Source organism: Meles meles, chromosome 1 (genome assembly GCF_922984935.1).
Source record: "Meles meles chromosome 1, mMelMel3.1 paternal haplotype, whole genome shotgun sequence".
NCBI lineage: Eukaryota > Metazoa > Chordata > Mammalia > Carnivora > Mustelidae > Meles > Meles meles.
In genome coordinates, this window is record NC_060066.1 from 105,862,642 (window position 1) to 105,874,541 (window position 11,900).

At 36.5% G+C, this 11,900-nt stretch overlaps 1 pseudogene; it reads right to left on the reverse strand.

Moving 5' to 3' along the window:
* Positions 1 to 9,899: 9,899 nt before the first annotated feature.
* LOC123948664 lies at positions 9,900 to 10,983 on the reverse strand (annotated as a pseudogene).
* Positions 10,984 to 11,900: the final 917 nt, after the last annotated feature.

The window sequence follows — 11,900 nt, forward strand, 5'->3', positions numbered from 1 at the left end:
CATATCATCTTCCCTCTATGTGTCTCTGTCTCTCTCTCTAAATTTCCCCTTTTTATCAGGATAATAGTTCTTTTGGATTAGGAGCCACCCTAATGGCCTCATTTTAACTTAACTCTGTAAAGATCCTATTTCCAAAACAGAATCACCTTCTGAGGTGCTGGAGATTATGACTCTAACATATTGTTTGTAGAGTGTAGGGAACAGAATTTAGCCTAGAACAAAGAATATGAAATAATTTAAGTGGATAGCCTCCCATATACTCACATAATTTCTGATTCCTGTAATAGAAATTGATACTACTGTTGAGTCAGATGGGTCAGTCATTTATCTCATCCCCAAATTAGGGATTGAATATGTGTTAAAATGTGCAGATAGGCTGAGAAGTATTTTCCTGATTGGCAGTCATAAAAATAGAAAAAAATATATAATCAGATATGTAATTTGACCTTGTGAACCTGGTGTTTTACTGCATAAGTTGCTAGGCTAATAGTTGAGACCTTCTGTTGGTAAAAGGGTAGAATATATTCTCAATTGGGATTATTTCCCTACCCTTTTATTTAAAAGCTTTGCTACTGTATGATTCTGATGTTACAGCTACTATTTCTAGAGTTACATCTCTCTGTCTGTCTGTATACTGAAGGAGTATAGTCTAGAGCTTTTAACAGCAGAAATATATATGTATAGAGAGGTTAAAACCTAGCCAACCACCTGTACTATTTTTACTTCTTGTGTTACCCTGATTGTTTGATATTTTAATAAAGATAGCACTTAGAAATTAAATTTGAACTAGAAATTATACTAAACTTGAGGCGCCTGGGGGGCTTAGTGCGTTAAAGCCTCTGCCTTTGGCTTGGGTCATGATCTCAGGGTCCTGGGATCGAGTGGCATACCAGGCTCTCTGTTCAGTGGGGAGCCTGCTTCCCCATCTCTCTCTGCCTGTCTCTCTGCCTACTTGTGATCTCTGTCAAATAAATAAATAAAATCTTTAAAAAAAAAGAATCACTGCTAAGTTTCCTGAGAGTAACATCTCACATGGGTACAAATATATACATAATTACATAAATATACATATGTATGTATATATACAAATATAACTATTTTTTCATTGATGGAAGCATGAGAATCAATGTTGCTTTTCTGTTTATCCTTCCAGTGCCATAAATTTGTGATTGTTTTTACCCCACCTGATCTGAAAATTGATTTGAGATAGCCTATACAATGAAATCAGTCCAGCAGTATAAAGGTAATCTAAAAACTTGTAATAAAGGAAAAGATCAGTAAAATAAATTCAATGGTGTGTTTACTATGTAAAATACATGACAGTAAACACATTACATTAAAGAAAGATCTAATCCAAATATTCAAGGATGATTTATCATTAGAATATCAGGCAATGTGTCACTGCACCAAAAAATTATGTATCTTGATAGATGTCATAACATTTTTTAAAAAGATTTTATTTGAGAGAGAAAAAGCACAAGCAGGGAGAGGGGCAGAGGAGAAGGAAAAGCAGACTCCTTGAGCAGGGAGCTCTACACGGGGCTCCATCCCAAGACTCCCAAATCATGACCTGAGCCAAAGGCAGATAGATGCTTAACCTACCAAGCCACCCACAGGCCCCATAAAAACATTTTATAAACTTCAATATTTGCAATGATTACAAACTTTTAAAACACTAGGCATAAAAGAGAACTTTTTGAGCACAACAAAACCTGCATATTTAAAGACATCATATATGTAATGAACAAATTTTAAGACATCCCATCCCTTGCCAGTTGCTTTTTTGTTTAACTCATTTCTCTGACTTTTCAGGAATTCCACATTTGGAGCTCTCTAGTTTACTTTCCAACCTTGGAACTCAGAACTCATTGATTCCATTCAACTAATAACATTCCCTGTTTTGGTCCTGCCTGTCACCTTTGGAGGCTAGAAGAGATATATACTTTCTAAGGAGATAATTAGCCATTCAAAAAACCTCCAATTTGCTAGTAGGCCAACTAGAAATTATGAAAAATTGTACAATTTTAATTGATTTGTACAATTCCTTATTTGTAAACTATCTTCATGGTTTGTTTCTCAATTTGTATATACATTTTATATTCTTGTTTTTATAAGAATATGAGTATACAGTACACATGTATGTGCACATATTATGTCAACAGAGAAATGTCATAAATTTATGATTCTCAAACGATGTTTATGAGTACATTGTTTTTGTTTTATTTTTAGAACACTATTAGAAATACTAGGAATACAGCTCTCTTAGGATATTTCTGACAGAGAGTGTGGATCTCTGATCAATAGATCAGACAGATCCCTATAAAATAATTTGGGGAAAGGAAGATACAAATGGAAGAAATAAGCAGAATTTGGAGTCCTTGAGATTACAAATTGATAATGTAAGTTCTTAATATATTTCTTATAAGTTGTGAAAACTAGATCACTGTGTCTCTATCATGGCTATGAATATCAGTTCTGTTGAAAGCTTATTTTTACTCTTTGTGTTTTTTAAAATTTTGTTTTTATTTTATTTTATGTCTGTTTGTTTAGTGTTTTGATTTATTTTTCCTTTTTATTGAATGTTTTCCTTACCTTATAATTTCTAAATCAGAATCTCAAGTTACGATACTAAGCGATTGAAAATTTAAGTCTCTAGTATTCTATAGAGATACACATGACAACAGAAATATGTTTTAAATCATATTATTAAGTAAAAACAATTCTTAGTGTTCTGTTCTTAGGCACAACACAATTTAAATATCCATATCTATACCGATATATAGATCAATATAGATATAGATATATAGATCTATATATCGATATAGATCAATATAGATTAATGTATATCGATATAGATATAGATATTTAAATTGTATATATATATGATATATATCGATATAGATATATACACAATTTAAATATATATAGATAGAGATAATATAGATATATATAGATATATATATCTATATATAATATATAGATATAATATAGATATATATAGATATGTATCTATATATATAAATATATATAGATATAGATAATATAGATATATATCGATGTATATCGATATAGATATAGATATTTAAATCGTATATATATGATATATATATCGATATAGATATATACACAATTTAAATATATATAGATATATATTTATAGATATAGATATAGATCTATCTATATATAGATATAGATAATATAGATATATAGATATATATAGATATATATATAGATATATAGATATATATAGATATATAGATAGATATATAGATATCTATATCTATATATATATAGATATAGATCTATCTATAAGATATATATAAGATATCTATATATATAGATATAGATCTATATATATAGATCTAGATATCTAGATATCTAGATATCTAGATCTATATATCTAGATATCTATAGATATATAGATATATGTAGATATATGTAGATATATCTACATATAGATATATGTAGATATATAGATATATATAGATCTATATAGATCTATATAGATATATATAGATACATATACATATGTGTGTATATACATATGTGTGTATATACATATATACATATATATACATATACATATGTATAGATACATACATATACATATATGTATATCTATATCTATATATACATATATTTAACTCAAAGTTTTGAGTCAAAGTCATAGCAAAGGAAATCCACTGGAGTAGTTGCCCATGATGATGGGCTGATAATGGACCTTGTAATCAGAGATAGAGAGGGAGAAATAACATAAAATAAAACAATAGAGAAATTGTGCATGAGTTAGTATTTGTGGTAAAGACTGAGTCTTTATTCACCCACACCACTGCCTCCTATGAGCACATTGGAAGACTGTGTCTTTTAGACTTCATATGAGTTTATTGCAACCATGTAAGTGAGCTCTGAATGATGAAATGAAACACAGCACTTTCAGCCTCATCATTACACCTTGTGCATAATCACCCCCTTTGTTCTCTTTTTCTTCTGCTTGTGAATTCAACATCACAGATTAAAAGACCTTGGATACCTGACTTACCATGGAAAGTCTGCCTGACTCATCACACTGGACTATGACTAGGTGAGAAATAATCATTTAGGCTGCTAAGCTAGTGAGATGTGGTGTCATTAGAGTTCCTAGCAATAATCACCCTTAACAGGATGATGATGGGGTACCATGAAGCATATGATTCAATAAAAGTCGTTTCTGTGGGAGAAATGTAAAAGAAAAGGGGAAAAGAAAAATAGAAGAGGAAAGGTTCCACATAACAATATTTTACAAAGCCTCCATACAAATCAGTGTTCATACATATTATTATATAAGCAAAAGCAGAGAAGATAATTCTTATTTAAAATATTCACAAGTTCAAGTTTTGTCCATATTAGAGTAACTGGAACCAAATATTCCTTTCTATTATTAAAAACCAGATAACCCAAATAAAAGAGTTGTTTTCAGAAATTGGAAAACACAGCATGGGAGTGAGACACATAAGGCAAGGAAAAAAAAGAGGTTAAAGTCATGTTTACTTCATTTGCTATCTAAAAACACTTTCTGGATCATGGCACTGGGAGGATAAATCCAATGGTAACTGTGTTGTCTTGTTGCACTGAGAAAACAGATATTACTTTTGGGGAATCCTGAGCCAGCTGGTCATGCAAGGCAGAATACGATAAAGGATGGAGGTCGGCAGAGGGACCTTTTAAATTGTGGGTGCATATTAATCTGTGCACACAGAGGAGTAACCTTCATCAGACTAAGAAGGTGAAAATTCTCAGGGGCTCTGTGCTGGATAATTCAGAGATCACACAGACCTGGGAGTCATTTGGATAACTGGGGTGTTCAGGAGATACATATAAAATGTTTTGTTGTTGTTGTTTGTTTGTTTGTTTGTTTAGCAGAAATGAACTAACCTAGAGTAAAGGCTATTTTAGACCTTCCCTACAAAGCTTAAAAAGAAGTGTCCAGCAGACCAAAGTAATCAGTTAAAATGTACATTGTCCCCAAATGTATCTATGAATGAAAACAGTCTTAGTCAAATTCCAAACAGACACCTTATAGAAATGGAAAAGTACATTCAAAGTACATGCAGAAATGAAGACAACTTAGAATAACCAAAATAATTTTGAAAAATAAGAACAACTTTGGAGATTTACACCACTTAAATTCAAGATTCACTATAAAGCTCAAAAATCATGACAGTGTAGCATTAGCATAAAGTTAAGACAGAACTGAATGAGGGCTGCCAGCTGGGCTCAATTGGTGGAGTATGTGACTCTTTATCTCGGAGTTGTGAGTTCAAGCCCTGTGGTGGGTATGGAGGCTACTTAAAAATTAAATCTTGGGGTGCCTGGGTGGCTCAGTGGGTTAAGCCTCTGTCTTTGGCTCAGGTCATGATCTCAGGGTCCTGGAATCAAGCCCCACATTGGGCTCTCTGCTCAGCAGGGAACCTGCTTCCTTCTCTCTCTCTCTCTGCCTACTTGTGATCTCTATCTGTCAAATAAATAAATAAAATCTTACAAAAATAAAAAATTAAAATTAAAATTAAAACTTAAAAGGAAAAAAAAAAGAATAAAAGTGAATGGATCAGAATAGTAAGACCAAAACTAGAACCACATACATAAAGCCAATTGGCATTTGACATAGTTACCAAGGCAGTTCAGTGGGGATAGAGATCATCTTTTCAACAAATTATGCTGAAAATAGGGGCTAACCGCATACAAATAATAAAATGAATCTCAAATTTTACCTCACATCATACACAAAAACAAACTCAAAATGAGTCATTGACCTAAGTGTAAACCCCAAATTATGAAACTTCTAGAGAAAAGAATAGGAGAAATTGATTTTCAGTCTGGCAAAGGTTTCTTAAATAGAATGAAGAACACAGAGTTGTACTTCCCATTTCTTGTCCACATATTAGAAGTTGGGAAGTTGCCACTGTATTCCAAGAAGTAAAAAGGTGAAGAAACTAAAAAGTCAACAGCTCTTCTGAGATCTTTGTGAGAAATGAGTTTACAAGCAAGACTGCTGTCCCTAGAATTGGAAAGACAGGTGAATACAGAGAATCATAGATTACTATGGCAAAAATCCACCGGCAGAAAACAGGAGCAGTACTGCGGTAGAGAAAGCTGAACTTTGACCACCTCTAGAAGCTCAGTATGGACAAGTCAAAGAGAAAAAAACTCGACAGGGACCCAGTCATAGCCCTCCCACTCCCCACGCATTGATCTCTTGAAGTTTTACCAGGTTCTCATGGGAACCATGTGCATTCTGCTTTTCACAATGTTAGCCCTGGGAAGGATTTAACCACACTCTAACCTTCTGGTCCCTTAACAGACCCTAACTGACCTAAGAGAAGCAAAATACTCAATTCCATTCCATTGGAGCCATCCTGTCCCACCTAATAGTGTAAATTTCTGGCCCTCCATAAGATTGAACAAGTACAGACAGACATTCACTGTGCTTTTATTAGCTCATTCATCCAACAAATCTTTATTTGTATATCTGATGTGTGCTAGGTACTGTATTCAATGAGGATATAGCAGCAAAGAAATACAGTTCCTGCCCTCATAAATTTGATATTCTAGTGTAGAAGAGGTGCAGCAAGTAAGTAAACAAACAAATGCACTATGTAATTTTAGGTGTTAAAATTCTCCATGAGGAAAAATCAATTAGGTTAAAAACAGTAATGCATGAAATGGATTACCAGAAAGTTTTTGCCTTTGTAAGTGAACTGTGTTCATAATGTCTGATCTGCCTCCTAAGGAAACGGAGGTACATAAAAGCAAAATTCCATGTGGACAGTAAATTATAAAGTGATTAAGAAAAAAAAAACCCTGAAATGAGTAAGTTATTGAATTAAATTTGGTTAACTATGTGATTTTGCTGTTTAGATATATTGTGATACAGTGTTGAAGTGAAATTACTCTGTTTGCATTGAAAGCAAGTTCTATAGTGCTTTCAAAGGCCAGGTCCTCAGTCCCCATGATAGACAACAACATTGAAATATAAGAAGAGATAATGCTTAAGTCAAGTACATTGGCATAGTGACAAAATCTAAATTCTCCTATTCCTCAGCATACACAGAGGCAAAATTTGATGAGTCATATGTGTGAAATTACCAGTAAGAATTTGCCAGTGATGAGATTCATTAAAAAGTTTTGTTTTTGTTCTAGAGATTTAGGAAGTTCTGCAGATATTTAACATGAGGTTTGCTTTTTGACTGTATTGATTAGAATTTCTTAGTATCTTTTCAAGGTGTAAAGGGAAAAATGAATGAAACAAAACAATTAAAAGACCAAAATGACACAATATTGGGCAACTAATTTATTTTAGGTACCAGGTAAAGCACTTTCTTTAAAAACCAAAAACAGTGGACATTTATTCCTCAATTTTTGTGCAAGAGTGTAAAGATGCATTTGAAAGAACCTGATGCTAGAGATAATCAGCCATGGCTTTTAGGCTGGCCTGGTTTATAATTAGATTAGGAGAAGGAGGGAAAAAAGGTAATTTGCCTAGTTCACATGAAGGACATTTCTGGCAAACACAGTTGTTTACAAGTTTCAAATTACACTTTACTAGAGTCAAGGGAAGACTTCAAAAAGCCCCATACAGTACAATTTATAATTGGATGAACATCCTGCAATGTCAGTGCAGAGTAACTATGTAGACCCTGCAATACAAGATTGTGCTCATGTTTCCCAGGTTGGGTCAGTGCTGCTCTTTTAACAATCATGATCACAGAAGCTTAACTTACCAAATAGCAATGCCTTTGTTTTATGTCCTATGTACCAAGGAAATGTTACAAGGTTTTCGTGAAATGAATCTTAGTTTCATTAATAACGCAGATTTCTTATTAGTTTAACACTCATGTTCCTGGAATACTGCACATGTAAGTTTCATGGAAATGCTTTTAAGCTTATGCCCTTATCTTGTTCAGGAAAATTACTTTCAAGATATCCTTTCGACAGCAGATAATCATATCGAAAAATGGGCAGAAGATATGAACAGACACTTCTCCAACGAAGACATACAAATGGCTATCAGACACATGAAAAAATGTTCATCATCACTAGCCATCAGGGAGATTCAAATTAAAACCACATTGAGATACCACCTGACACCAGTTAGAATGGCCAAAATTAGCAAGACAGGAAACAACGTGTGTTGGAGAGGATGTGGAGAAAGGGGAACCCTCTTCCACTGTTGGTGGGAATGCAAGTTACTGTAGCCACTTTGGAGAACAGTGTGGAGACTCCTGAAGAAATTAAGAATAGAGCTTCCCTATGACCCTGCAATTGCACTGCTGGGTATTTACCCCAAAGATACAGATGTAGTGAAAAGAAGGGCCATCTGTACCCCCAATGTTTATTGCAGCAATGGCTACAGTCGCCAAACTGTGGAAAGAACCAAGATGCCCTTCAACGGATGAATGGATAAGGAAGATGTGGTCCATACACATGATGGAGTATTATGCCTCCATCAGAAAGGACGAATACCCAACTTTTGTAGCAACATGGACGGGACTGGAAGAAATTATGCTGAGTGAAATAAGTCAAGCAGAGAGAGTCAAGTATCATACGGTCTCACTTATTTGTGGAGCATAACAAAGAACATGGAGGACATGGGGAGATGGAGAGGAGAGGGATTTGAGGGAAACTGGAAGGGGAGATGAACCATGAGAGACTATGGACTCTGAAAAACAACCAGAGGGTTTTGAAGGGGCGGGGGTGGGGGGGTGGGGGGTGGGAGGTTGAGGAACCAGGTGGTGGGTAATAGGGAGGGCACGTACTGCATGGAGCACTGGGTGTGATGCCAAAACAATGAACACTGTTATGCTGTAAATAAACAAATAAACGAATAAAAAAAAAGATATCCTTTTGACTATGTAAACTGGAATTGTTTCATGATTTTGAAATGTAACCAGTATAAATGAAACATTTGTGAGGAGGGGGAACCCACCACTAATCTCTGCTAGACAAAGTTCTTAAAATCAAAAACCTATTCACACAAAATTATATGTAATGACTGTAGTTATCAGTTTATTACACAGATTAATCATTCTTGAACATACAAGCTCCAGAGGAGCAATTGGGTCTTTAAATAAATATACACAAGTATTTCCATCAAATTAGTTTTCATGCTTACATCCAGATAGACCTAAGCAGTTAAAAACATAAGAAAAATAAGAGCAGTAAGAGTATTAACTGAGAAACCACATACAGACCAAAGAATGTGGAAGAGAGAAAGGGACCGAAAGGACAAAGGTTGAAGGGTGGGGAGATGCGAAAGATGTGGGACCAAAGCCCATCACACTTTATGTACTAATAGCTCCAATCCATTTAAATGTTGACCAGTTAAACTTAGACCTTAAAGTACAGGATGTGGGTAGAGTTTCATCTGGTTGGTCATAAATTTCACCTAATATGTAGGTCCTTCAGAAAAACATGAATGCAAAAATAGCTTCGTGTTCTTCCCCTTGCTTTTCATAACTGTTCTGAGTTTAAAGGGATTCACCTAAAACAATCTCCTACAGGTCAGTGGAGCTTTTCTTCCCCATCCAAGCACACACCATACCCACCACCCCTCACCTTGTCTTTATCCAAATTCAAGTCAGTAAGGAAAACTTTTAGTCTCACATCTATGTTACGCCTGGAGAAGTGACTTGTCACACACACATACTTCTCTGCTAGGAGGCAATGTTGGTACAGAAGTACAGTATTTCTAGTTTGTTGTTCCAAGTATGTACAACACGCAGCACTGCCATATCAGGTAAACATGTGCACAGGGGAATATGAGGCATGGGCTCATAGAAAGCAGTCACATGGAAATCAAAAGGACTTTCTCTTTCAGAGTTCCCCTATCTTTATTTGTAGAGGTTATCCAATAATTTCTTTAACTACATTACATACTTCTGAGTCCCTTCGCCAGCTCTTCTGTTGTACTTTTCTCTGTTTTGTAGATACCAGCAATCTCAGGCACTACAGGGTCATCTGGATTGGGATCACACAACAGAGAACAGATGGACAAGGGTACTTTTGAAATAGTGCTGGAGACCACTGTGATTGGAGAATATCAAGACCAATGCTGCCATTACTGTTAATATTTGGATGATAAATTCTTTTTGTAAATGCAACCTCAGGTGGCTTGAAGGAGTAATCTGTTGGGAAATGAATTTTCTTTTTTTTTTTTTTTTCATTTTATTTATTTTTTCAGTGTAACAGTATTCATTCTTTATGCACAACACCCAGTGCTCCATGCAAAACGTGCCCTCCCCATTACCCACCACCTGTTCCCCCAACCTCCCACCCCTGACCCTTCAAAACCCTCAGGTTGCCCCAACCTCCCACCCCTGACCCTTCAAAACCCTCAGGTTGTTTTTCAGAGTACATAGTCTCTTATGGTTCGCCTCCCCTCCCCAATGTCCATAGCCCGCTCCCCCTCTCCCAATCCCACCTCCCCCCAGCAACCCCCAGTTTGTTTTGTGAGATTAAGAGTCATTTATGGTTTGTCTCCCTTCAAGAAAAATACTCCACCCTGATAGGGACTGACATTCTTGTGGATTCTCTACAGAGCCATCTTAGGAGGCAGGTGGCGGTAGGCCTCAGGCAGGGACGGGGACAGAGGAGGGACTGGGAACAGGCGAGGGGGAGCGAGGCCGCCTCCGTGATGGTGGGTCAGCCAGAGAAGATGGGGAGTTCGGGAGCGCGGGTCCGGCAAGACGGACTGAGGGCAGGGGCCCACTTGACTCCTGAGCCTGCTGCAGTGGTCACCGCATCACCCAGTGGCAGCTCCTTTATGTGCTGCCCTCCAACACACCAGCTGCCTGTACCCAAGGCACCACCGCCAAAGCTACCGCTTCCACCTATTTTCACTGCCCCTGCCTCAGCCGCCACAGATCCCTCCGCCAGGAAGCAAGAGTCCAGGCCTTGGGCTTCGCTGGCGCTATTCAGTGGGACAGCCAGAGGGACTGCCTGTTGCATGTGGACGGAGGGACGCGCTGGCGAATGGGCGGGCAGGACCCCCGGGGTGGTAAAGCACTTTTGTATATATTATCTCAATGCAAAGAGGAGAAAAAAAATAAAATACTGACATACGTAGCGGGGGATTTTTTTTTTTTTTATAGATTTTTATTTATTTATTTGACAGCGAGAGAGAGAGATCACAGGTAGGCAGAGAGGCAGGCAGAGAGAGAGGGAAGCAGGCTCCCTGCCGAGCAGAGAGCCGACGCGGGACTCGATCCCAGGACCCTGAGATCACGACCCGAGCCGAAGGCAAACTCTGGATGTTTTTAAATAGTGTTTATTTCTGTAAGTGTATCCTACTGGAAGAATGGGGCCATAGGGTCTAATTCTCAGTCCCAGGGACTGTGGTTGCTTTGAAGTTCTCACAAACTTTTTCTTTTGACTGAATCATCTATTTTACTGCATAAAAACAGATTTTTATCTTGAGAAACCTGAGGTTTAAAAAAAAAGATTACTGTCAGTATCAATTGAAAGGGTGGAGAACAGAAACATTCAGTGAATTTTTGCTGTTCATTGGGACATACCTTTATCAGCATATAACCCCTCTAAGACAGACCATGGAGACTAGATCAGGTCTGGGTGTAATGTGCTGAATTTTGGTGTGGAAATGAAGGGTAAAATATTTGTCTCCGTGAGGACAGATCCATTACTGCACTTTTCAAAATGTCAAGATTACATTTGAAAAGTAGTTGCAATTTTCTCCCATTTCCTAAAGATAATTCTCTGCTTGTACTTCCCACATAAAAATCCATGACTTAATGAAAATTTTCTTAACAGTATTAAGATAATAATCCCAACCTAACATGGCTTAGAGTACAGTTTATTTTTTTCTTAATATCTGGATTCCAGGGAATAAAAACATACCATTGTTGGTG